General features: G+C 50.9%; 1 long non-coding RNA gene across 1 annotated transcript; it reads left to right on the top strand.

Moving 5' to 3' along the window:
• Window positions 1–23,032: 23,032 nt before the first annotated feature.
• LOC138112891 (uncharacterized) lies at window positions 23,033–27,547 on the top strand. Its single transcript, XR_011151900.1, has 3 exons — window positions 23,033–23,313; window positions 26,557–26,664; window positions 26,876–27,547. It is a non-coding gene; the product is annotated as an uncharacterized lncRNA (long non-coding RNA).
• The last annotated feature ends 212 nt before the right edge of the window (window positions 27,548–27,759 follow it).

Raw genomic sequence — 27,759 nt, 5'->3', positions numbered from 1 at the left:
GAGCTCGGGGTTTGCCTGCCCGAGAAAAGACATTGGAAATGAGGGGAGTTGTAATTAAAAGCTAAATTAAGGTGGAAAGGGCTGCCAAGGGCTCGAGCTTGTTCATTTTAGCTTCACGTGCCAATAAAATGCTGATAATGACTTTGCTTGGGTAACGCTGTGTGAGCAAGGAGCAATTTGTGTGCTTACATCCTTAGCTGGATTATATTGGCCTGAACCCAAGATAAATAGGAGGAAAAATCAAAGGTGATAATGTTATGTGGCTTTGTTTATTTAGGAAAAAGGCAAAATCCTTAGGGAACAAATTCCAAACAATGTGGGCAATGGGAAGATGTACTAAAGATGATTTTTGGGAGGGTTTGGTAAGTTTGGGATGTCTTTTTCTCTCCTTTTCAGTCTCCCAACAAGGCAACAGATTTTTTGGTGGTTCAGCAAGAGTTAAAGCCATTTTGGTTCTCTTTTTTAAGTACTTTGTGACTGGGTTTGTTTTAACTTAGTTCTTCATATTTTGATTTCTTTGCTTGGGCTTACTTTGGTAAATATTGCTTTCATCCCATCCCCTGGGAGCAGGTTTCCCTATTGCTGTGATCATTGTTGGGGGAGCTAATCCCGAGCAGAAATGAAGAGAAGTCAGAGAAATGAAAACAAATGATGGCAAAGTTCCCAGGAGGCTCCGAATTTACTCTTCTGGATTCACAGCGAGATGCTTTGGGTTTGCTTCTGTGAGCAATTTCACTTGATTTATGCCCCGAGTGTCAATGGAATATCCATCCATTGCATCTCCTCAGCAGTGCTGCTGGCACCTGGAATTGTTGCCTCTCCCCTGGCTTTTCCCACTGAATTCACTTCTGGCAACTTGGCTTTTCTCAGAGCTCTCTTGGATCCCGGCAGTTTTCCATGGGTTTCTTCCATGTGCTTGTCTTGAGGCTGTGGTGTTTAAAGTCTCCACACAAGGAGGGAAAACAGGGAGAAACTGGGAATGCAGAAATGATGTTTTTCCTTGGAAAGGGGATGGAGTTTTTCTGCAGGGAGAGATCTGGAGCTGGCTGGGAACTGGGCACTGGGTTCAGCCCTGACTGGATGCTTCATATTTGTCAAAATTGCTCTAAATTGGACTTTTTTTCCCTCCTCTCCTGTGTGGGAGGGAGGAGCCTACAACTGCTTTCTGATCTGCTGTATTTCCTTATCCTGGTGCTCAGCAGGGTTTGGCTTTGGGAGAGAATCAAGAATATATTTTTTGTTGTTTTTTTTACAGTTAGAGAGCTGATCCTGTCCTCTCACCTTCATTGCAGACCACAGCCCCATTCCCTTTCCTTCTCCTCCTCAATGTAAGTGAATAATTTGCCAATATTTAACTCTGAGAACAATTTTCAAGGTAAATCATCGAATGGTCTGGCTTGGAAGGGACCTTCAATATCATCTCCTTCCCCCAGTGCCTTCTGTAGCTGATAATTCTGGAGGTAGTTGCTGGTAAAAATGAAGGGTTTGATTAAAAAAAGGCAAAGAAATCTTTGCCAATTCACTGAACATCCTCTGAACACTCCTCTTCTTCCTGAGCTTGTTATTTATTTAGAGAGGAAAAACCCCTGTCCTTGTAAATTCTCCTGCTTGTTTGAGGTGCACATTTCAGGCAGCTTTTCAAGGACACTGGAGTCCCCAGTCCTACTGGAAAGTTTCTGAGCTGGAAGGACTCATCTAAATCTTTCTAAATGAATTTTTCCACATTTACCGGTTGGAATCAATTTGGCCATCATTGGTTTGGAGCCAATGACACCAGCTGGGATTAACCATCAAAATGCCCAGAGCCCTGTGGCTGCCCCTGGATCCCTGGCAGTGCCCAAGGCCAGGCTGGACACTGGGGCTGGGAGCAGCCTGGGACACTGGGAGGTGTTGGGTTGGAACTGGATGGGCTTAAAATCCCTCCAACCCAAACCACTCAGTTCTCAGGTCAGGCTTTACCCCACAAAACAAAATATCTTTTAAATATATTTCTCCTTTTTCTCCTTTGAAGAGAGAAGCCTTTCCCTGGAATCACAGCAAAGCTGTGCTTCTGCTTGGAACAGGCACTGCCTACAAAACAAGAATATATTTAACTTTAAAGAGCATTTTTAATAAAGACCTTCTCCATCTGAGGAGCTGTCATTGTAGGCACAGTAGGCTGAGACTTTCAAGGCCTGTGTTTTGTTTGTATTAAAAATAATTTTCCCCTCAGATGTGATGTTTTTCCTCCTAAAAGAATAAAATATTGATTTAATAATTCAAACACAGTCAGCTGGAGGTTGATGTGTCTGGATCTTCTGCACAGATCTTACAAATTGCAGCCGTGTGTTTTTATGGTTTTATTTTGAAACAAAAGCTGCCCCTACGTTCTCTAAAATATCCAGTGTAGCTGAGGTGTTACAAACCCAGGGAAAATCCTCGTCCTGCAGCAGCCACTGGTGATTCCCAGAGCGAGGAGAGCTGGGAGTGGAGGGAGCTGTGCCCAAACCTGCCCGTGGCCAAAGGAAGCAGGTCTGCATGGTTTGTGGTGAGTGCCCATCCCTGGAGGGGTGTGACAGCCCTGTGGGGGTGGCACCTGGGGACACACTCGGGGCAGGGGTGTCCTGGGCAGTGCTGGTTGGACTCGATGGCTCCGAGGGCTTTTCCAGCCTCGCCGGTTCTGGGATTCCCTGGCTCTAAGCAGCTCGCAGCCCTGGCCCTCCCCGGGTGTTACTCTGGCCCCACAGCAGTCCCTTTAAGGGACACTGCAACTCTTCTCCCCTGGGATAATTTCCACCCCCACATTGTCCAGGATGGGGCTGGCTCAGGGCTGTGGGCGCTGGGGAAGAGCTGCTCTGCCCTTTCCTTTGCAGGGCAACCTCAGCACATCTGAACACAGCCCTGAGCCTTTCTTGGGTCTCTGGTGCCCTTGGAGTGGGATCTGCTGACTTGGAGCACTTCCCCATGGCCCAGGCTGGGGAACCCCACTTGGTGAAGGTGAGGTGGCGTTTGGAGTGCTGCCACTGGGGCTGCTGCTCCTGCCACCCCTGCTGGGCTCTCACCAACACCTGGGACTGCTACTCTGGAAATAAAGGGAATTTCTGGAAATAAAGGGAGTTTCTGGGTGCTGCAGTCCCTGGGTGGGTGTGGGCTGTCAATGATGAGTTGAAGAGCCAGGAATGGTCTCAGCACAGCAGAATTGATGGTCCCCCTTTTCTGGCACTGACAGGAGAGAAGCCCAGGTGAGGCACTGATGGGGCTTTGGCTTCTCACTAATTAAAAATGAGTAAATCTTTCAAATCACTGCTGCTGCTTTCTGTTGCTGAGGTCTCAGCAGTGAACAGCGAGAGTTTGCTCCATGTCAGCCTCTGAAATTGCTACACCAGAAACTCCATTGCCCTGGGATGCTTTGGGGAAAGCAGAGCAGTGAACTGCTTAAAAATTAAAGTATTTGCTTTGGGCAGTTTTTGAAAAAATCCATTTTGACTTTTAATTTAAAAAACAAAGGAAACTACAAATTCCAGTCATGAAACGAAGAGCAGGAATATCCTGCTCTCTGCTTCCACGAGCTGCACGAGTCAGGTTTTTCTGGAAATTATTCTGTGTATTGGGAGTGGTGAGTCCAGAACTGGGGTCCAATATCAGCAGGACTTGGAGCTGCTGGAGAGAGCCCAGAGGAGGCCACGGAGATGCTCCCAGGGCTGGAGCCCCTCTGGAGCCAGGCTGGGATAAGGGGAACATTCACCTGGAGAAGGGAAGGCTCCAGGGAGAGCTCAGAGCCCCTTGCAGGGCCTAAAGGGGCTCCAGGAGAGCTGGAGAGGGACTGGGGACAAGGCATGGAGGGACAGGACCCAGGGAATGGCTTGCCAGTGCCAGAGGGCAGGGCTGGATGGGAGATTGGGCAGGAATTGTTCCCTGGGAGGGTGGGCAGGCCCTGGCACAGGGTGCCCAGAGCAGCTGGGGCTGCCCCTGGATCCCTGGCAGTGCCCAAGGCCAGGCTGGACATTGGGGCTGGGAGCAGCCTGGGACAGTGGGAGGTGTCCCTGCCATGGCAGGGTTGGCACTGGATGGGCTTTAGGGTCCTTTCCCTCCCATTCCAGGCTCCTCTGGACCTGTGTTATCCCATGGCTTGGCCTCAGCTCTTCCCAAAACCACCTCTTGCTTGGACAGCTTTGTGAGCCTCCCCAGGGTTATCCAGTGAGGAACATTCCATGAAAAGAAGGGATTGTCCTTTCCAGCAAGGCTGTGCTCCCCACCACGCTCATCCTGGGGCCCGCCTGGTTTGTGTTTGTCCCTCTCTTTTCCCTCTCAACTTTGCTGTGTCTTTAAGTATTCCACACTTGTCCTCTGCCTGGAGAAAAGTTCTGCCCTGGGAGGGGGATCCTGGGGAAAAGCAAACCAGAAAAGCTGTGAGGTTGTTTGCTTTGTACCCTGGGAGTTCTAGGGGAGATTACGCAGAGTGCCAGGAGAGAGCTCAGGAGAGGGGATGTTGGGTTCCCATCCCAGCACCAGCCACAAACCCGGATCCTCCTGCTCCTCCCAGAGCCAGTCACACATTCCTGGGGGCTCGGGCAGGGGTTCTCACTGCATGAGCCCCTGTTCCCAGATCTCTGGCCCTGTTCCTCGATGCCTTTAATCCCACGGGTGAGGCTTGCTCTCGGAGGATTTCATTTCCCTCTTGGAGTTGTCAGCTGCTGCCTGGGCTGTGTAAGGAGCTGGTGATTATCTGTCCATGATAAAACCTTGGTGCTGATAAAGCCTTTGTGTTCTCCAGCTGGTGTTGGGCAGGAGAAGGGTTTTTCTCTAATATGTTTATTTTGAAGCAGCAGACAAGGTGAGGAGTGTTCCTCCACTCAGGAACACAAGGCTTTACGTGTCTAATCTCACCACCTTCCTCCCAGTGGCTCCTTGATGTTTGTTTAGCAGTCCTCTCCCAGCAACGGGAGCTGGATCTTAAGGAATAGGAAAAAGCAGTATATTCCTTGACTGGGACATGTTGTGGGATCAGCCCTGGGTGGGGCACCGAGGGCCACACTTCCATATGAGCATCCTGAGGGTTGCCAGGGAAACCTGCTGCACCAAGCTGCTCCCAGTCCCAGGGAATCAGAAACATTCCTGGTTAGTGCAGACAGCTCCAATCTGATTCCCAATTAAGTAAAAGCCAGCCAAGGAAAACAAACGAAGCTGGGGAGCCCGTGGTGGCTGCTGCCCTCGATAATTCCTGAGGCAGTGGTGCCAGCCCGTGCTGGAGCTCAGGGTTGGCAGCCTGGAGTCACTCAGCCCCTGTGACAGTAATGACACAAGCAGATGGTTTGGCACATGGCTCTTATTCCTATTTCTACAAACAAGCATTTATTCTGACTGTGCTGAACACATGGGGTTTATGGGGTGGTCTGAGCTGCTGCTGGGAGGGATGGGAATTACCCCAGCCCTGTGCTGGGTTTATACCCAGTGTGACCCCTTCTCTACAGCAAATGGATATGGGATCCATAAATCCCATAAATATCTGAGTGCAGTGACATCACTCCCAAATTTAACAAATAGTAATAAACAGAGCCACCTTCAGCTGGCACTCCACAGGCAGAATCATTCCCAAGCCATCTTCCCGCTGTCTCCCGTGCTGCCGAGGGCTCTCCCGTGGAATATTCAGCAGCTCTGCTTCTGCCTTGTGCTTGTGACACGACTCTTGTAATGGGAAAATAGGCAGTATCCCTTCACAGCACATCCCTGCATCTTCCCAGCAATGCAGGGAAATGTTCCAGGGAAAGAAGGTGTTCTTAGCTTCCATTGAGCTGTGCCCTGATCCAGCACCAGCTCCCTGTGTCCCACAGCCCATCCCAAAGCCGTCCCCACGCAGGGAAGCAGCACAGCAGCCAAACCCACAGGAGAACAGGTAACAGGGCCCAGCAGATTGTCTGTGCTGTGAGCCCAGCACAAACCCTGCCAGGGTGGGATTATCCTTGACTCAACTTTCCTGATCTCTTTGTATTCTGCCCCGTGGATGTCCTTCTAAACTGCAGCTCCTGGTTTTTCACTCTAATTCCTAAACTCGATTATCCACTCTCCCCAGTGTTTAAGCCAGTTTTGGTTCATTTACTTCACACTTATCTTTTTGAAAACCTGTTCGTGTTTACAGTTTAACTCATTTAAATTTTGTTTTCCTCACTCTCTCACCACCATTTCCCTGTCTCCCCACAATTATGTGTTATAGCTGATAATTTATGCTTGGGGGACACAAAAAGGGAGATTTTGTTCCAAACCCGCCTGGCTGTTCAGCAAAGCCCTCTCCTCCCAACACTGCTGGTAAAGCTCCTGGAGAACCACCTGGAATTCTGCCCCAGTCCTGGCCCAGCACTGCAGGGACCTGGAGCTGCTGGAGCCAGGCCAGAGGAGGAACTCAAGGATGATCAGAGGGATGGAGCAGCTCTGCTGGGAGGGAAGGCTGGGAGAGCTGGGGGTGCTCAGCCTGGAGAGGAGAAGCTTTGGGATGACCTAAGTGTGACCTTCCAGTGCCTGAAGGAGCTGACAAAAACCATGGAAAGAGACAATTTCCAAGGAATGGAGTGATGGGATGAGGGGGAATGGCTTCCCAGTGCCAGAGAGCAGGGCTGGATGGGATATTGGGAGGGAATTGTTCCCTGGGAGGGTGGGCAGGCCCTGGCACAGGGTGCCCAGAGCAGCTGGGGCTGCCCCTGGATCCCTGGCAGTGCCCAAGGCCAGGCTGGACATTGGGGCTGGGAGCAGCCTGGGACAGTGGGAGGTGTCCCTGCCATGGCAGGGCTGGCACTGGGTGGGCTTTGGGGTCCCTTCCCACCCAAACCATTCCGGGATTCTGCCCTGCCTTTGCCCAGTGCAGCACCCAGCATGGGGCTGGGGGGTTGAGGAGCTCCTTTCCCACATCCCAGCCCCTGCCAAGGAGCTGCCCCCAAACAGGGATAACGAAGCCTATGGCTGATGTAGGGCGGATACACATCTCTCATTTCCCAGGCTCATTGAGCAGCCCCGTGTCCTTATCCATGTGTGCAATCAACATCTCCTGCAGCTCCTGCTCCCCTCAGCTCCTGATGGAAGGGGAAGCATTCAATTAGCAAAAAGAGCTCCAAAAGGGTGATTAACCAGAGCTCGGGAAATAATAAACCCATATAACGAGCAAGGGCTTTCTCAGCCTGCCACTGAAGCTACTTCTGTTCTCTGCAAGCAGGAGAGCTCCAGTCAGGAAATGCCTCCGAGCTGTTATCCAGGGAGCTCTGTGTTCCCACGTGCGCTTCTGGGACCATCCCAAAGCTGTTCCTGGATATTTACAGTCCCTGGTGGGTTCCTGGCTGGGGAATGGTTAAATGCCAAAGCAGAGGATGCTGAGCAGGAGTTCCCAGCTGTTGCAGGGGGACAGGGGAGGCACAAGGCAAATGGAATTCTGCCTTTGGACTCCTTTCCCACAGCATTTCCAGAGCTGGTTTTCCCTGGCTGCTGCTGGGACACGGCTGTGGCAGCAGCTGGGGGCTCCTGGGTGACTGAACAGGCCTGGGAGCAGCAGGAACCCTGCTCGGAACCTTCGGGGGAACGGCTGAGCCTGGGCTGGAATGGATGTCCTGGTTCGTGTCCCTCCTGCCCTTGCCTGGGAATGCCGGGCTCTGGGAATGCCGGGCTCTGGGAATGCCATGGAGTGGGAATGCCATGGAGTGGGAATGCTGGGCTGTGGGAATGCTGGGCTGTGGGAATGCCATGGAGTGGGAATGCTGGGCTGTGGGAATGCTGGGCTGTGGGAATGCCATGGAGTGGGAATGCCATGGAGTGGGAATGCTGGGCTGTGGGAATGCTGGGCAGTGGGAATGCTGGGCTGTGGGAATGCCATGGAGTGGGAATGCTGGGCTCTGGGAATGCTGGGCTGTGGGAATGCCAGGCTGTGGGAATGCCGGGCTGTGGGAATGCTGGGCAGTGGGAATGCTGGGCTGTGGGAATGCTGGGCAGTGGTCACTCGGCTCGCTGGCAGTGCCCAGTGCTGGGACAGAGCTGGCTGAATCCTGGGGGCCTCTGGAGCACGTTCCTGACACCTCCCACACGGGGCCGAGGGTGGAAAGCACCATCTGAGCTCACGGAATTGTGGAATGGTTTGGCTGGGAAGGGATCTGGAAGGTCACCAAGTTCCAGCCCCTGCAGTGAGGAGGGATCCTTCCCCTGGGTCAGGTGTCCCAGTCCTGTCCAACGTGGCTGTGAATGTTGCCAGGGATGGACCTGCCCAGAACCATCTCCATGTGGATTTCTTGTTCTTTCACACACATCAGTGGAGTTTGTTCCATCCCAGAATTACAGTTTTTCTCTGTAGCTGTCGGCAAGTGCTGAGTTTGGGGTCCAGTGCAGGCTCAGGGCAGAGCAGCTGGAATGAGCAGAGTGTTGATATCCAGGTGCTGGGAGAGGGACTCTTCTCCTCCTTGAGCAGGAACCAGAAGGGACTGAGTTAAGCCTGGGCAGGCTTGAGCAGAGGTTTACACCCCCCAGCCTGCAGTCACTGCTCTGCAGAGCCAGATCAAAGGAAATTGGATTTTGTTATCGCTGAAAAGTCTCATTTTTGCAAGGAAGTGTCATTGTAAAAGTTTCTTTTTAGCAGGGGAGAGTATTCCTCCCTGATTGACTGTGTGGCTAAGCCAAGCCCAGCAAGGGGAGCAGATCATGCTTTATGGAAGTAATTTCTTTAATCTTGTGGGCTGCCAGAAGACTCCGGTGTCTGTTGCGAGGATCACAGGAGCTGGTTTATTACTGCTGGGATTGCTGATCTGCTCAGGCTAGGCTCTGCCTAATGGAAATCCCTGTGCCTTTTCCTGGCGATCACACCTCCCTCGTTAATCTTTTAATGTGCTTCAGTGAGAAAGGAGAACAAGGCTGGGCTTTTCCCCTTTGTAGCAGAGTGTTTGGGATTTGTGTTCTGCCCTTTCCATGCACTGGCAGTGCCATGCAGCAGGGCCTGGGCTCCTTCCTCTGCTGCTCCCCTGCACCCACACAGCTCCAGCAGTTTTCCAGGGCATTTAACCAGGAAAAACCCTCTGTTTCAGTCTGCAGCAGCACAGAGGGCTCTGTCCCAGCCAGCTGAGAGGGGCGGGTTCACCTGGCTCAGGGTGCTCTCAGACAGCTTGCAGGGAGCTCCAACCCTGTCCAGCCTGGCCTTGGGCACTGCCAGGGATCCAGGGGCAGCCCCAGCTGCTCTGGGCACCCTGTGCCATAGCTTTCAAATGAAAAATACAATATAATATAATATAATATAATATAATATAATATAATATAATATAATGCAATGCAATGCAATGCAATACAATACAATACAATACAATACAATACAATACAATACAATACAATATAATATAATATAATATAAATACTGTAAATAAGCAAATGGGAAATAGTTTTAATGCCCCTCCCCATTTCTGAGTTAAGTAAAGGGTCATAAGGGTTTGGCAATAAACCAGATTATCTTGGAGCCGTAAAGGAGAGTCAGCAAGGTCTGTGCTCCCTCAGCTCAGCAGATTGTTCAATTGATCCCACAATTGATTGGTCTCAGCTAATGAGAATTGTGCCTTCCTTGCCCCTTTCCCCATGGGCAGAGGGGGATTTTGGACAGTGCACAGACACCAGAATCACACAGAGTCACAGAACTCCAGAATCCCTGAGGCTGGAAAAGCCCTCCAGGACCATCAAGTCCCAGCTGTGCCCCATCCCCACCTTGTCCCCAGCCCAGAGCTCTGAGTGCCACCTCCAGGAATTCCCTGGACACCTCCAGGGATGGGCACTCCAAACCTCCCTGGGCAGCCCCTGCCAAGGCCTGAGCACCCTTTCCATGGGGAAATTCCTGCTGCTGTCCACCCTGAGCCCCCTCCTGTCCCTGTTCCCTGGGAGCAGAGCCCGACCCCCCCGGCTGCCCCCTCCTGTCAGGGACTTGTGCAGAGCCACAAGGTCCCCCCTGAGCCTCCTTTGCTCCAGCCTGAGCCCCTTTCCCAGCTCCCTCAGCCGCTCCTGGGGCTCCAGACCCTTCCCAGCTCCGTTTCTTTCCTTGGACATGTTCCAGCCCCTCCAGGACTGTCCTGCAGTGAGGGGCCAGAACTGGGCACAGGATTCCCGGTGCCCTCTCGTGTTCCCAGTGCCCGGGGAATGTGGTGCATCCTGCCCTGTCCTGCAGCTCCAGCGGGTTTCACTCACTCCTTGGAGAAGGGAGAAGGTGCCCAGAATTCCTGTGCAGGCTCCCGTATTTTTCAGGAGGCATTAGAGGTGTGCCCAGCACAATGAAAGGTTTGTTAGTGTGACTGGGAGCTGTGAGGCCCACAGAGCCTGATCCCTGCACGGCACATGGAGAAATGTGCCTGGAAGAGATTAACTCTGCACACCCAACCTGCTCACACTGAACCTGGGACAGCTCCGTGGAAACCCTCGGGGTTAGGATTTGATTCCTCTGTGGAATAACATCCCCTGCAAGCCCTGGGGAGGGGAGGGGCAGCAAAGGGAAAACGCAGGAGGCAGAGGGGACAAGGGCTGGGATATTTAAGGACTGGGAAAATCTTAAAAAGAGGTTTTTAAAAGTCTTTGCACAAACACACTGGCCGGGTGTGACACTCGCACAGCACAAACATGGAATCATGGAAGGGTTTGGGTGGGAAGGGACCTCAAAGCCCACCCAGTGCCACCCCTGCCATGGCAGGGACACCTCCCACTGTCCCAGGCTGCTCCCAGCCCCAATGTCCAGCCTGGCCTTGGGCACTGCCAGGGATCCAGGGGCAGCCCAGCTGCTCTGGGCACCCTGTGCCAGTGTTTAGATCAATCTCTAAATTAATTAGCTGTTAATGTTTAACCCTTGTCTTTGGAAAACAGGAGAGGCTCTGCTGCATCTCCGGGTGTGGGGGAATGAGCTGCTCCTCCCCTGGGGCTGCAGGAGCTGGAAAATCGTGGAGAAGCATCATCCCGGGAAAACCAAACTGCAGGAACAACGGTGGGAATCAATCTTTCCAATCGGTCAATTGATCAGTGGAGTCCCAGTCCCTAATTCAAAACAAGGCAAGAAATTATTGAGAGAAAGCCACTAATTGAGGAAAAGCTTTTATTGAATGTGCTGCTGGGTCGTTCTTGCAGATGCTTGGGGGCTGTTGCTTTGTGTGTGAGATGAAGGAAATCGCTGGGAGGTCCCTGGGAGGAGTCGTGGGGATGGAGCAGGTCCCACCTGAGCATGGAAAAGTCAAATTTGATAAAAACACAGATCTGAAATATTTAAAAAATAGAGTTTAAGGCCAGGCTGGTTGGGGCTTGGAGCAGCCTGGGATAGTGGGAGGGGTCCCTGCCCACGGCAGGGGTGGCACTGGGTGAGTTCGATGTCCCTCCCAACCCAGACCATTCTGGGATTCTGTTTCTGGCTCATTGCCCAGGATGCCCAAAGCACATGGACCTGAGGGAAATGGGCACTGTAGGGCTGCAGGAGGGGTGGGGTCCTCCCCTGCTGTATCCTGCTGTGCCCTCCTTCCAGCACGGGCTTTCCCAGCTGGCTGCTCCTGCTGGGCACAGCTGGAACTGGGATCCATGGTTTACACTGGAGTAGGAAATATTTTACACTTTTGCATCCGTTGGAGCTCACCTGGAGAGGCCTTTCCAAGCCTCCAGCCTGTCCAGGTGACACAGGGAGCACAAAGGAATCTGTTCTGCCCACTGGCCACTCCTCCAAAACCAAAATTCTGAGGGAAAGAGCGATTTTCTCCTCTGTGAATAAAAGGAATGAGAGGATGAAACAACCTCTTCTCTCATTCCAGCTTCATCTGTCTGGGGCTTTCTGTTGCTGGGCTTTGTTATTGAGACTGAGTTTATTCTCTAATTATCAGCTCTGCCTGCCTCCAATCCTATTTTGTTCCAGCTGATAGAAAGCACTGAGTCCTCCCTGTGTCTGTTCAATCCCTCACTGCTGCAGCAGCTGGAAAGGCTGGGAAGTGTTGGAGGCAAAGGTGGGGTCTGGCTGCAGCCAGGGCTGCTCGGCTCTGGGGAACTCCCTGGGCAGTGGGATCCCAACCCCTTGTTCCTGTGGGAAGCAGCTGGGATCCCAACCCCTTGTTCCTGTGGGAAGCAGCTGGGATCCCAAACCCCTCGTTCCTGTGGGAAGCAGGTGGATATTGCTCAGTGGCAGAGGTGGAAAGAGGGATCTCCAAAGGTTGGTGAGGAGGAGCAGGGAAATCCAGATGTGAGATGGGCAGTGGGGCATTGGCCTCGGTCTTTGGTGTTAATTGGGGCTTTCTGATTAAAATGGAACTGGGCGAGTCCCCATCCCTGGGGGGTTTCACAGCCCTGTGGAGGTGGCACCTGGGGACATTGGTCAGTGGTGGCCTGGGCAGTGCTGGGGAGCAGCTGGATTCAATCATCTTTAGGTCTTTTCCTAAGTGATCCTGTGCTTCTGGGACTCTCCTGGTGAGGCACAGAGGTGTGGGGTGACAGGGTGTTGTGACCAACCCCCCCAAATTACCCCATTTCAGAGGGAGCAGCTCCAGGTGCTGTGCCTGGGCAGTACCCGAGCACCTGTAATTCCTCAGCCCTGCATTCCAGGACACAGCATCCCAGTAACTGTGCTGGGAGGATCCTGGGGAGGAGCAGCCCCTGGAGCAGCAGGATGGGTTTGTTTGTGTGACCCCAAACCCAGCCAGGGCTCAGTCTGGCTCCGTGCTGGGAGACTCCTTGGGGGATGTTCTGCTCAAGGTGGGTTTAAAACACAAAGAAATCCATAACAAACTGAACAACCCAAGCAGCAGCGTGAGCAAAGCAGCAGGAAAACACTGAGTTATGAACAGGCTGTGTGGGATCTCTGGCTCTGGGGCTGAGAAGGGTTTCCTTTTCAGAGGGTGCTGAATAAGGAGGCACCAAAGCCCCTCAGTTTGTGTTTCCAGCAGCCCCAGTTCTGGTCTGCATTCACTCTGTCCATGGTGCTTCTTTATGTTGATTCAAGCTCTACCTGCCTCTCCTTGCAATCAGTAACATTAATTAATGAATGCCCCAAACTGAAAAGTTACAGGAATTTATCCAGGAGATTGATTTAGGCTGTGATCAGGTGATTGATCCAAGCCCCCCGTGGCAGGGAGCTGCTGCCTGCCCCCCGTGATTGCAGCACTCTCTTCCCAAAGTGGGTAATCAGCAGTGGCACCACAAACAAACGAGCAGGGCTGGGAATGGCAGGGCAGGCACGGAGCTGATTAACATAAATATTCCATCCTTCCCAGAGCACTGCTTTATCCGGACTGGGGCTGCAGAAGTGAAATCATTTATTTCCATGACTGTAATGGCGAGAAAAATGACATCGTGAGCAAAATGGAATAAACAGCAGAATGTGATTTAGTGATGGTTAACTCATGCTAATTCATGCACTGGCAGTTTGGGGCACGGGCACTAATTTGGATTTCACATTCTTTTGGCTGAAAGGGAATCATTTCCCAAGGCATGGATAAAGGAATGTGTGGCAGGGTGTTGCCAGGTGTCCTGAGGGATGTTTTCCCCCTTGCTGCACCGAGCTGAATTCAGCAGGAATTTCCCCATGGAAAGGGTGCTCAGGCCTTGGCAGGGGCTGCCCAGGGAGGTTTGGAGTGCCCACCCCTGGAGGTGTCCAAGGAACGAGCTGAAATTTCCTGGCCCCTTAGTGGGTAGGGAAGGTGTGGCAGATGCTGCTGACACCTCCCAAATAAAAACTGATCAAAGCAGAACCTTTTGGTTATTCTTTCCATCCTGTGATGCTCCTGCGACTTCCCCAAACATGGAGCTCCTAAACCTGTTGGGCTGTACAGCAGCCCAGCCAAGCTCTGTTTGGCAAACACATTTCTGTGTGTTGATCTCCTCTGATCATCCACTCGGCTGTGCTGAAGAAAAGCCTCTTAGCTGGCATTAGTCCTTCCAAACCCAATTAGTTAATCATAGAATTAGACTGTGGCACGAAGGTCTGTGTGCCTTGTTTGCTTTAACCCAGCCCAGCAGGCTGGGACATTCCCAGGGCTACAACAGGGGATGGTTTAATGGCATTTATTTATTTGTTTGATCTTGTGGAGCCTCCGTGGTGCCCTGCTCCAGAGCGGCCCCGGGCCCAGGCCTGGCACATTCCCAGGGAGGGCAGTGGCTGCAGGCAGGAGGCAGCACCACCTGTGGGCTCCCAGGATGTTCTGTCAGGTCCTTTTCCATGCATAGCTCACTGCACGATGCTGCTTTGCTCCGTGGAAAGCTTTTTCTTCAGTCAAAGTAAGTCAGAAGGAAAATCAGTTCTGTGTTAGAAATTGGTGTTTTATACCCAGCAAGAGAGATCAAGTGTCAGGTTTGATGTCTCTTGCTCTTCTCTTTGTAATTCCATGAATCTCTACAGAATCCCCTGTGATTTTTGTCCTCTTGAATAGAGCTATCCCATCTTTTTGATTTTTCATATCCTGACTGATCATGGCAACTTTCTGCCTGCCCCGCTCTTCTGAGGCTCTGAGAAATACTCAGTGCATTCTCCAGGCAAGGCCACTCTGGTTTGAAAAATACAAATTTAGGCTGGGACAAAGATTCTACACCAGGTCGGATGCAATCCTTGGTATTTGCAATCAGCAATGCCACACAGGGAGCACATGAGCCTGAAAATGATTCCCAGGTCTAATTCCTACAAGGAATCTTCCAAAATTCATACAGATGTGTCTTTGGCATGCTGGGTTCCTCCAGCACCGCCCTGCCCAGTGACCTGGACTGGTCCCTTCTGAGTGTCCCGAGTTTGCTCTTCCTGACCTTTGCCTGGTTTCAAGGGATTCGTGGCATCAGTACTTTCCTCACTCAGACCTCTCCAGAGCTCACACAGCAAAGGCACAAATTTAAACCACAGAAAATCTTGGCCACTCCTGCCTTGCCCTTGATTTGTGAGTGAGGAGGAGTAAAAGGCCTGGAGTTTCAGATGAAATGCCTGTCCATGCAGCTTTCAGGGCAGCTTTCCAAGGCCTTCAGGGATAGAATTCTCAGGGAATGTTCCCATGGAGTCACATCCCACCGGCACTGTTGATCCATCTCTCCTGCCAGGGCACTCCTCAAACCCGGCCCAAGCTGATGATCAGAGCCCAGGGCAGGCAGGGGCTCTTTTGTGATCCGGCAGGAAAGAGCTGCTATAAAACCTTCCCCACTTCCAGTTACACTCCAGGCTGATACCAAACACTCAGGCAGGCCTGGACTTCCTTTTTTTTTATTTTTTTATTTTTTTTTCATTTGGAACTCATCCCAAGTAAAGAGAATATTGTGCACCAATTGAAATTGAAATCAGGAAAATTGGAGTCCCTCTGCTCTGGAGCCAGGCTGGGAGAGCTGAGGGTGTTCATGTGGGGAAGAGAAGGCTCCAGGGAGAGCTCAGAGCCCCTTGGAGGGCCTAAAGAGGCTCCAGGAGAGCTGGAGAGGGACTGGGGACAAGGCATGGAGAGACAGGACACAGGGAATGGCTTCTGTTCCCCAGCATCAGCCCTGGAACATCACATTTCATGTGAGACGTGAGAAAGAAACTCTTTAATTAACCTTGGGACACTTCTGAGTCTGTCTGATTCCCCATTCCCCTTCTGTGGGATATTCCTCTTCTCTTCCCACCCACTGGCATTCCATTCAAGGATAACAAGGATTAATCATGCAGCCATTGGTGGCTCATCGGAAGATTTATCTTGTTTCCCACAGAACAGAGCTCAGCCTTGTGCAGCTGAATAGCCGTGAATCACATCAGTGTCACTGCCCAGACAGCACAGAATTAATGGGTATTTTCCTTTAAAATCTGATCTTTGGAAAAGGAAATGCTTCATGCATTTTATGGAGTTATTTTTATTACCCTTGCCACTCCAGCATTTAGCTGCAATGAGGTTTCTGAGGAGGAGGAATTCGGAGCTGGAGCCAGAACTATGGGATGCAGGTGGGTTTATGGGGTTGCACAAGGTGTTGATTCCCTCCATCCAGGGAAAAAAAACCAGGCTGGAAACATGGAATTGTCAAGAAAATTCTAGAAGATAATCATAGAATAACAGGATAACTTGGGTTGGAAAAGACCTTTAGGATGCTGAAGGCCTGGAGCATCTCCGTGCCTCGGACAGGCTGAGGGAGCTGGGTCCCTTCCAGACTAACCCAGTCTGGGATTCTGGGACCACCACATCCAGCCAGGAGCAGCCTCGTGGTTTTGCCTCCAAAGAAGAGTCCCCCACCGTCCCCCTTTGGGCTTGTGCCCAGCCTGAGCCCTGCCCTCACTGGTGGGAGGTTCCATCCCAACCCACAGCCCCCACCCCACCTTTTTGGGGCAGTTTTGGTGACAAAGAGAGGCTGTCCCAGCGCAGTTCACACTCAGCCCTTTACAACGCTGTGTAATTTGCAGTAGGAAGGCAGAAAAAGCTCAGGCATTGAGCTTTGGGCTTTGTCAGGTTCCCAAACTCATAAACACAAGGATTCAATAATGTCTTAATTCAGGAAAACTAATTTCCCAAGCCATTAAACGATCTTTAGCAAATTAGCTTAAATTTATTTTTCCAAACTTGGAATTAAGGCTGCCGTACATCTCGATCATGGTCTGGTTTCCCTTCCCTCTCCTACCCACATTTTAGCTGAGCTGCCTCCCTCCGTGCCAGGGCTGTGGGCTGGAATTCAGCCGTGGGCTGGAATTCAGGTGTGCTCACCGTGCTCCTCTTCATGGACTCACAGAGTTCCCATTCAGCAGCCCCGGGTGTCCTGGGAGCGATTCCCAGCTGTGTGCAGAGCAGAGCTCCGTATTTCAGAGCTGCTGCCTGAGCCACTGGTCAGGTTTCTGGCCAGGTTTTGTGATCTCTGCGTTTTCATTGTGATCTGAGTTCGAGCAGAGCTTTGTCTGCTGCAGCAGAGTGACGGGAGGAGCGTTATTGATGGTCAGAGCTGGGCTGGACCAGCTTTGTGCTGCCGCGGGGCAAACCTTGGACAGGAATTCAGCTGCTCTGCAAAGAAACACGTGAACCTCACCAAAAGAACAATAATAATGACTTGAACTTTAAAGTTTCCAAGATTAATCCGTGTTGCTCATAAATTTTCCGGATTCCTCCACACCTCAGGCAGCAGGGATAAATGCTGCTGTTTCCTTCCCCATCCTTCCTGGTTCAAGGGCCCTTTTGCCTGCCCAGGCTGAGTTTCCCGTGTGCCTTTGGGCCCTGGGTGGCAGAGTTTGTTCCAAACTGGCTCCAGCTGATGGAATTTCCACTGCTGACCTCGGGGTGGGCAGGACAGGCAGCTGCTGCTCAGATTAGGATGGAGAAGATGGATGATGAGGATTAGGATGGAGAAGATGGATGATGAGCTGGCCCCTTCTCCTGCTGTAGAGAAACAAAGACCTGCATTGCTGTTCTTCTCCTGCACCCCTGCAATGGCAGAATCTGTCACCACAGAAAGGTTGTTGGCTGATCTTTCCTTTGCAATGTGCCCAGAATTAATTTGCTCTGTGTTTGCTGCCCAGCTCCTCCCGGGCAGGTGCTGGAGGACGAGGGCACTGAAAAGCTGCTCCCTGCAGCTTGGGTTGCTTTGGGCTTTTCAATTCTGAAGGCAAATATTGTGTTTTCTGTGGGGAAGGCCTGAAATTCCCATCACTTGTCCTCATCCCATAGTCTGAGGAGAAGGAGTGAGGTTTCTCTGCAGAGCTCCTTGTCCAGCCAGGCTGCCCGTGCCCACCAGCAGCTGCTTTGCAAGTGCTTCATGAGGGGCTCCCAGCACATTCCCAGAACATAAACTGCTGCTTTCCCCCTCTGAGCTCCCTGGAGCTGTCTGTGTCTGGGAATCTGGAGAAACCCTGCTGAAATTCCTGTATTTCCTGTGCCTGGGCACAAGCTCCTTTGCAGGAATCCTCCCTCAGACACAACCACACAGCTCAGGGTTCCATCCCGCTGCAGGAGCTGGGCAGGTTCAGATCAGGAAATCAGGGACAGAGGAGGGTTTGTTCATCAAAGCTGGTCCCTGTCACCAGTCCAGGGCTCTGAGGCCCCTCCCAGCCCCAACCCTTCTGTGATTCCATGATCCTGTTCCACTCACACCGATTCCCATTAGGCTGTCACTGGGCTGTATAAATGACTCCAAATAAAAACTCAATACAAATTCTCAATGCCCTCAAAGCTCGGGAAATAAATCCATCACATTGAGCAGATGGAAATATGGGCAGTTCAGTGAAGGGCTGTGTAGCAACAAGATATATTGGCTTACTCCAATTTTCTCCTTGTTATCAGAGGCTATTTTGACTGGAAAACTCCTGACCCTTTGAGTAGAAACTCCTCTCCCAGCAATTCCGAAATGTAACAGGATTCTCTTATCAGCACTCCTGGGGTGGTGGCAGTGCTCCTCTCCCAGGTGGCACAGACAGATAGGCTCTTATCCATGCTGGAACCAGAGGGGAAAATGCAGGAAGGAGCATCCTGTGGAGAAATCCTCTCCAGAACCCTCCTCTCCTGGGCTTTCTGCTCTCAAGCAGTGCCTGTCACACGGAGAATCTTTAGCACCACCAGTCCTGCCTGGCTGCTGTGTCCGTTTTTTAATGCACTCTACTGGAAAAATCCAGATGGGATTTGTCTCCGAGTGCTTTCCAGTCAGCCAGCATTCAGGATGGAGACAGCTGACAGGTTCCAGTTTTTCTCCACCATGAAGGATGGCAGATCAAACCTGGCCCAGCGGTGCAAGGTGAGGTTACCCCTCTCCCACTGATGCCATCTCTGAGCACAAGGAATGATTTGGGGTCTGGGATACGGCACCAGGGAAAGGTGCCTGGAGTGCTCTGGGTTCCCACGGGGACTCTGTGCCTTCCCTGGAAGTGGTGTCGTGGGAGTGTTTATGCTCCAGAAACTGCAATAATTGTGCTTTAATCAGGGAGCACACGCAGTGTAAATCTCCACATGGAACACATTTGATATCTGCTTTTTCCTCACAGGGTTGTTTTATCCAGTGATTTCTCCAGGCTCCAAACCTGCACTTATTTTGTGTGTTTTCAGGCCTAAACTCTTAGAGCCAAACTGCTCCAGAAAAGGTGTTTGCTTCTGGAGAGGTTCAGCTCTGAATGCACCCAGGTCTCCTTCAAGGCACTGCAAACACTGACCCCCATCCCAGGAGCCGGAGATCCCAGAATCATTGAGGAATCCCTGAGGTTGGAAAAGCCCTCCCAGCCCACCGAGCCCAAGCTGTGCCCCATCCCCACCTTGTCCCCAGCCCAGAGCTCTGAGTGCCACCTCCAGGCCTTCCTTGGACACCTCCAGGGATGGGCACTCCAAACCTCCCTGGGCAGCCCCTGCCAAGGCCTGACCTGAAGAAATTATTCCTGAGTCGAAGCTTTCCTGGAGTTTTTCCTTATTACAATGATAATTTAATGCACAGCAATGATCCCTGGCTGTGGCTACCAAACTTCCTAAAACCCTCCCAAATGTCTGTTTATGAGCACACCATGCTGGACATGATGATGCTGCCGCATCTCAGTGCCTTTTGAAGCTTTTTCCCACTTCCTTCCATCTTCCCAAAATGTCCCAGACTTGTTCGTGTGCTGGCACAGAATCACCACCCCATTATTCCAGTGCTGCCAGTGCAGGTATCTCCATGCCAGGGATAACAGCAGGAAATATAAATATTAAATCTTTCCAAATTAGCTGAACCCAAAGTTCCCAGCAACATCAAAGCAGGCTCTCTTAAAAAAGAAGAATGTTTCACTTTAGTCCAAGGAGATGAGAGGGAATGGGAATGAAATGGAAAATTATCAATCACCAGAATTTCCTTCAGAGCCTGAGAGTGAAATACTCCATGATCATGTTCTCATCAGAGAGGGAAAGTCATGGGTTTAACCTGGCCAGAGCCAGGCCCAGTTGGAGCTGCACTTTGATCGAGGATTTCTTTTGAAGATCCACTGCTTGATTTGAGAATATCAGATGGAATAAATAAAAAGAGCACCAGTCCAGAGCAGGAGCTGAAAGATAAATGTCAGAGGATGCAGAGGCTGAAATGCAGAGGAGTGGGACTGGTTTGGAACAGCAGCATGGAGAGGGACAGTGGGATGAGTGATAGGAGCCACCAATCATCTTTATCTCTCACCAGGAGAGTGGTGTGGATTAACCTGCTCCTGCCCAGCACTAATTACAGCCCTCCCATTCATTACCTGTGAGTATTAACCTGCTCCTGCCCAGCACTAATTACACCCCGACTGTCTGTAGCATTACCATATTTCATGGAGCAGAATCTCGCCAGGGTGGCCTCATGACCTGAAGGAGAAGGAAGATGGACCTTGGAGAAGGCAACTTGAGAGGAGTCCGGGAATATTTTCTTTAGTACAAGCCCCTGAAATTCCCTGCATGGGTTCCCCTGGAAAAGGGGACCTGCAGGAGCAGAAGGACAACCAGGAAGCTGAATTTTTATGGACCACACAACTCCCCCAGTCCCCTCTTTAAACAGATGAAAAGGCCTAATTGGTTTCCCTGGAGAAGAGCTCAGGCTGGTTACAGAGCAAACAACAATAAATTGCTTTTCCCCTTTTATTCAGGAGAACTCGATCCAAACATTACAAGAGCACTCTCAATTCCTGTTTATCCTCCTCATAAACAAGCTCTGTGCTGCTGTTTTTTCAGGCTTACAAAGCACAAGTCCCCTGCTAAATCGGGCCTTACTAACTGAATATATTAGAGGGGCTTCCCACGGTGCTGAGAGCGGGGACAGGAGGCTGCGAAGGGGATTCGCTGCTCATCCCATTTGTACCAGCTGAGGAAATCACAGGGTTCCTGCTGGACACAGATTGGAAACAGGCCCAGCTCTGCTCAGACCTGGCTGAGGGCTGGGCTGGCTCTGAGCTCAGGGATGGATGGAGCAGGAGGGGCTTTTGGGACATGTGCCAGAATCCCAGACTGGACTGGGCTGGAAAGGGCCTTAAAGCCCATCCCATCCCATCCCATCCCATCCCATCCCATCCCATCCCATCCCATCCCATCCCATCCCATCCCATCCCATCCCATCCCATCCCATCCCATCCCATCCCATCCCATCCCATCCCATCCCATCCCACCCCCTGCCTTGGGCAGGGACACCTTCCACAGAGCAGCTTTCCAAGCTGACCTTGTTTTATCCTCTCCCCTTTTCTGCAGGTGCATTCTCTGCAGCTCTGCATCTCCAGCTCTTCCTGGAGCTCCTCCTGGCACGGGGTGGAGTTGGATGGCACCTGCAGGCAATGACACCACAGTGTCTCACCACAATGACACCGTGTCTCTCCTCATCACTGAGCCCCAGGAGTGGCTGAGGGAGCTGGGGGGGCTCAGCCTGGACAAAAGGAGGCTCAGGGGCACCTTCTGAGGTGGGTACAGACAACCACTGTGCCAGTTCAGACGTGCAGCGTTCCCAATAATAATCAGGAATAATGGTTGATTTTCTTACAAACAGCACTTTTTTTTATTGCAGGGTTTCCTTTTCCCCTCTCCACTTCATTCCCTCAAGCACCACTGGTGGGTGGCCTCGTTCTGCTCCCCAGCTCCCGACTGGAAACTGGTTGGAATCCTTGGAGAATCCCTGCAGACATCACTGGGTGATGTGGGGGTGTGAATTTACCTTTACATACATTGTGTGATTCCTGCCTGGTCATTAGAGATGTGTCAGGAGGTGCCATCCCAGCTCAGTGAGCAGGGAAAAGAGGGAACACAAAGCAGTGGAGAGCCCTGGAAGTTGCTTTGCATCCATAAATAAATAGTCCTTTTCGGAGTGTTCAGGAGGTCCTGGAGTCACTGGAGTTTCCAGCCCTCCAGCAGCAGTGCCTTTCACACAGCAGAATTTATTTCTCTTTCAAGATCCTGACATCTCCCGGAGGCTGCTGGAGCACCACATCAAAAGCCAGCCTGGAGAGCTGGGGCTGAGCTGGGAAGCCCCAGCGGAGCGGGAACAAAGCCACCAGGTAACAGGAAAACAGGGGGGGAGGTGTGGAAAAAGAAATCCCTTTATTAACATTTCATTCCAGGGCCAGGGGTGCAACACTTCATCCATTTTTTGTGATACCAGCTGACTCTTACAGCTACCAAAATTCACATCAGGTAAATCCAGATCCTTTTTTCCTCAGCTTTTGCTGTACTCAGGACTCCTCAGAACTTTGGATTTTCCCCATTTCTGAGTGAAGGATTTTAAAGGAACACTCACACAAACCATGTTCTTCTTCATCTACCAACACACTCTTTGGGGTGCCTTCACTTCCTGCAGGATGATAAAATTTGTTCCAAGCAAAGTGATGGATTCCTGTCCTCATCACTGCGTTGTTTCCCCTGAGTAAAGAAAACCTCTTGGGTTTGTTTCCAAGCAGGGTGGTTGCATGTGGTGTTTCTCTTTCTGGAGATTAAAATGAGCAGGTTCATCCTCCTGAATTTCCAGGCCCGGTGAATATCTGTCTGCTCAGATCTGTGGCACGCTCCAAGGAATCCAGTGATTATTATGGAAATCCTGGATGAGGCAGCACAGCTGTCGGATGTGAGGTGCTTGTGGGGAAATATCAATGTACACAGCCAGGAGCCTTCACCTGGCTGCATATTTCCTACAAAAAGTTCAGATAAATAGGATTTAAATAGGATTTAAAGAGGATTTTACAAAGGGAAATCACATTCAGTATTGCTGCATTATAAGAACTTAGGTTAAATCCCTTTTATTGAATTAATACACAATTTATGGTCAATGTAAGTAACACACGGTCAGTTTGTGCTGCAGCTGCTCTTCATAGGGCATCCAGAGGGCAGGGGTCGGTGGGATATTGGGAAGGGATTGTATGTACTTTTTGTATATTCCATATAAAATAACAGCTCCAAACACCCCAGTTTGCTGTGGAACTTATTGAATATCACTGATTCTTTTTTTAAGCCACATTTTAACTATTTTCTATCACTTTCTAAAGCTTTAACTCCAGTCTTAGTTAGGTCCTGCTCTGAAATGTCAATTAGCCTTATCAAAAATGACATAATTGTCTCACAGTCTCAATTTCCCCGTAACTTCCAGGGAAACTGTGGCCTCGTTATCCAATTTCAGAGCCTCAGCACTGGGTTGAGAGCTGAGGGCTGGATCCAGGCACAGTCAGAGCTGTTCTGTCGTGTCATCAGAACTGTCAAAGACATGCTACAGCTCTTTCCAGACATTGATTTTTTGCCTGGGAATGGGGATATTCCCCTCATCCCTCCCTCTGTTGCCTTTTTGTGCTGATCAGAAAAACCTGGGATTTATTGCTGCCTCTCTGTTGAGGCTCTGCTGAAGTGCTTTTATTCAATTTACTTATTCAAATTGGAACCACAGGTCAGTTCCAACCAAAAGTGTCTCAGCTTGGGTGAGAAGAACCTCACAAAGTGCGTGGAAGTGCCTGATAAGGTAATCTTTGGGAAGAGCCCTGGAGCTGGCACAGGGAATCCCCAAATGCCCTCATTATGGCTCAGACTTTTTTATTAAGCCTAATTTGGGGAGTTTTCTTGTCATTTGTCTCACGACTGATTTAGAAAATGTCTTTATTAATCTGCTGTAACAAGAATTGTTCAGGCTGAGGAAATCCACTGAGCCAGCTGTACCTGTAAATAGGGAGAGACACCAAAGCTGAGATTTAGACTGCACTCAAGCAGGTCAGAAAGGCACTGCTCAGATATCCTTGGGGTTTAGTTCTGAAGTGCTTTTGAGAGTGTTATTTTTCATTTAAAAATACTAATTAATTATACTTAATTTTAATCATTTTTTAATTCTCCTGGGCACTCACAGGAATGGAGCTGGGAAGGGGCTGGAGCCCCAGGAGCGGCTGGGAAGAGCTGGAAAGGGGCTCAGGCTGGAGCAAAGGAGGCTCAGGGGGGACCTTGTGGCTCTGCACAAGTCCCTGACAGGAGGGGGCAGCCGGGGGGGTCGGGCTCTGCTCCCAGGGAACAGGGACAGGAGGAGAGGGAACGGCCTCAGGCTGTGCCAGGGCAGGCTCAGGGTGGACAGCAGCAGGAATTTCCCCATGGAAAGGGTGCTCAGGCCTTGGCAGGGGCTGCCCAGGGAGGTCTGGAGTGCCCATCCCTGGAGGTGTCCCAGGAATTCCTGGAGGTGGCACTCAGGGCTCTGGGCTGGGGATGGGGCACAGCTTGGACTCGATGGGCTGGGAGGGCTTTTCCACCCTGGTCATTCCATGATCCTGTGATCCTGCTGCACAGGACATTCCCTGTAGTTGCCCAGGTGTTCCTGATTTGTTTTGTTCCAAGGTCTCTGCAGCACCATTCCTGTGGGGGAGGTACCCCAGGTAAGGGGGACTCACCCATGAATTCCTGCCCTGTTCTCATCCTGGGTGGGGGCAGGAATCAGAGTTATTTCAGCCCAAGCAAAAACCAGTCCCTGAGTTCTTTTTAAAGCACAGAATCTCCCTCAGTAGCCACATAAACATGATCCAGAAACAGGGAAAGCCAAAGGGGTTGGTGCTTCCAGATTCCCAGAGACCAAATCACCCATCCTGTCTAACAGGCAGGAGGAACAGCCTTGGACCTCTAAACCACTTGGATTTATTGACTGGCAGCCTCCTAAGCAGCCCAAAGTTTAATTTGGAAGCTGTCAGGAAGCAGGGCTCAGCTCCTCAGCACTCATCAGACACAAACTGGCAGCTTGTCACGAGGGACAGGTTCCTTTTTAACTTGGGTTTTTTGGCTGCAGGGGCTCAGACTCTGTGTCCCAAATGCCCCCTGGGTGTGGGCAGACACCTTCCCTTTCTCTGTGCTCACACACAGCTCCGTGCTGGGCTTTGATCCATGGGAAGGGTTGGATGGGATGGGGAACCCAAACCAGCCCAGCTCCAGCTCTGCTCCCCGGGGTGCTGTGACAAGGGGGGAGGAGGTGGCTGTGGTGGCCCTTCTGTGGCACCTCGTGGCCCAAAGCCAGCAGAGTGGCATTCAAGGACTTCCTTCAGAACAAGCAATCCTATTTCTATTTCGCCTTTGGCTCTTTCCCATCCTGTTTCCCGAATCTTTTGGGCTTGTTAAGGAGGCCAGGGAGAATTTTTTAGCTTTCTTTTGTCAGGCAAGGACATTTTGATAGATACCAAAACACTTCAGCTGCAGCAAAAATCAGGAGTGTTAATGAGCAAAGACCTCCAAGATCATGGAGTCCAGCCCAGCACTGGGATTTTGGGACTGGGAGGAGGTGCCTGTTCTGGGCTCTGGCCCTGCCTGGTTGCCCTTGCCCAAGCTCCAAACTCTGGAGCAGCTGACCTTAGGAACAGGAGGAGATCCCTCCTCAGAAAGCTGCAGGGAATGTTTGCATAGAGCAGCTTTTACCTGCTACAAGCAATCCCATAAATCCTCTCCCGAAAATAATAAGACCCAGTAGAATACCAGTGCAAGGCTTACAACTCCTGCCCAGGAGCTGTTTTCCATGTGAAAATACACAAAGCCCATCAAAGCCTCCATTCCAGGTTTTATGGGAAGGTTCAGTGTCGTTTAACAAAGGATAACAACAGCAAATCCATCGGGGGGGGGAGTGCAGCAAGTTTGCTGTGTAATATAAATTACCTCGTTGTTGAGGTAATTACCTAAATTACCTGTGCAATATAAATTACCTGGCATGAATGATGCCTTTTAGCCTAATGAAACCCATTAGTTTACAAAAAATGTAGGATCTTTATTGAGTTATCTCCCATCAGTCACTGTCAGGGCTTTGCTGGGCTGGAACTGGGAACTGCCACTCCTGCACAGGGAACTCTTCTGTCCCACTTTGGGGTTTGTTCTCTGTCTCTCAGGGCACGTTTCCCTCTTGCTGTGGGTTTATGTGGGGTGGATGAGTGCGAGGAGGGGATCAAACAAGTGTTTACATCCTCCCCCAGCCTTCCATCACCGATGAACTCCGTTAATGGCATCAGCAGTGTCCCCTCAGCTCAATCCCTCTGCCAGGGCTGCCACGGGGCTGGGGCTGGGCTCCTGAGCTGCTGCTGGTGCCTTCATTAACCCCATTGCTATAAAAAGCTCAGGAAAGAGAGAAAGGGAGCCAAGAAGGAGCACAGGTGGGAAGGTGAGTGGGTGGTGCCTGGTTTGCAGTCATTTCACTTGGATTTAGGGGAGGAATTTGGATCCAGGGAGTGTTGCAAGTAAATTCATGTGATGCCAGGATCACTGGGGTTGGAAAAGCCCTCCAGGGTCACCAAGTCCAAGCTGTGCCCCATCCCCACCTTGTCACCAGCCCAGAGCCCTGAGTGCCACGTTCAGTTTTCCTTGGACGCAATAAATGCTCAATATCCACGTTTTCCATGGAAGCTGCTGTCAGCAGAATGGGGCAGAGGGAATAAACCTCTGCCAGAGAAAAAGCCCCCAATAAATCCTTTCCTCGTGCTTCAGCTTGTCTCTGCTGACTGTGCTCAGCGTGGAACAAACACTCCAAATGTGTTAATATTTAAAGATGCTGTAAAATTATGTTTGCTTTAAAGGCAGAGCATATTAGCAAAGGAAAAGCCTCCTGCTCCTTAAGTAGTTTCATCTTTATTGACTTTGGTTTTTTAAGTGAGCTGACAGCACGGGGAGGTGACAGTGGCAATATGGGAATTGGTGGGGATCCAGTCATGCCTGGATTTTGAACAATTTGGGGAAAACAGCTTTTTTTTTTATTTTTCAGGAGAGGTGTCAGTTAATATTTGAGCAGGGCTGTTTAGAGCTGCAGTGGGCTGAGGGCTGCCAGACCTGTGGAGGTCTGTGGCAGTGTAACACACGGTGCTGGCAGCAGGTACAGAGCCCATGGGCACTTTCAACGTTATTTTCCTAAGATGACAAAAATATTGCTTGATTTGGCATAAGAATCTTATGGGAGCTGTGGGAGGTGGAAGTGATACTCCTGCAGGCAGGGTTTAAAAGCCCGAGGTCCTTCCCCATTGTCCATTTGCTTCCCCTGTAAAACACTATTTATTCATTCTCATTTCCATTTATTCCAACTGCAGCTTCCCCAGCTCGTGGGTTGAGCTGTCAAACTGCATCCTCGATGGCCATGGATAAATCACTTTAACTGCTCCTCCCCTGCTGCTGGGACTCACTCTGCTGCTGGAATTCTGAACACATTCCACGGAATTTTGTGCTGCTCTGCCAGCATGGAGCAGGGGGGAGTTCCAGCTCCTGCTTCCCTTCACAACAAATTCATCCTCAGCCAGGACAGCTCGGGCTGGAACAGAAACCCTGTAATTATCAATAATGCACTTTGAGATAAGCCCAAAGCCACTTGGTTTTTCTGCCTCATTTTAAGGCAGTTTTTTTCAGAGCAGATAAAGCAATGCACAAAGGAAAGGGATTTCTCCGATGGGATAAGTGAGATCACTTTTGGGGCCTGATGTTTTTCTATTATTTGTGACTCCTTGGGTGATTGCTTGGAATGCTAAAGGGAATAAAAGCTGGCATCAGTCATCAGAGTGGAAGTGAGTGGGGCAAGGCCTCTATGCGCTTATATACACCCACATATTCAGGAGACTGTACATCTTTCAAGAGAGTATCCTGCTGGAAATGTGTGTTGAAAAGAAAATCAGAGCTTCTACAACCTCTGTTTGTTCCTAGAGCAAGATGTCAGTTTGCAGGCAGACAAACCTTCACTCCTGGAGCTGTTCCTCTAACACTTCCCACCACTGCAGCCTCCAGGTGACACAGGGGAAAAACCCAAGCAGGGAATAACTGGGGATTTTTACCTCCTCGCTCCAGGGAAAGGCCTCCAGAGACCCAGCCCTGAGCTCGCACCCAGGGGCTGCCACAGGCTGGGGGTCCCATGGGGTGTGGGGGTCCAGGACCCGATAGGGATCCCCCCCAGCCCCTTCCCCATCTACCCCAGGATCATGGAAGG

This window comes from Aphelocoma coerulescens, chromosome 6 (assembly GCF_041296385.1).
Source record: "Aphelocoma coerulescens isolate FSJ_1873_10779 chromosome 6, UR_Acoe_1.0, whole genome shotgun sequence".
Taxonomy (NCBI): domain Eukaryota; kingdom Metazoa; phylum Chordata; class Aves; order Passeriformes; family Corvidae; genus Aphelocoma; species Aphelocoma coerulescens.
This window is presented reverse-complemented; position numbering and strand designations above follow the sequence as displayed.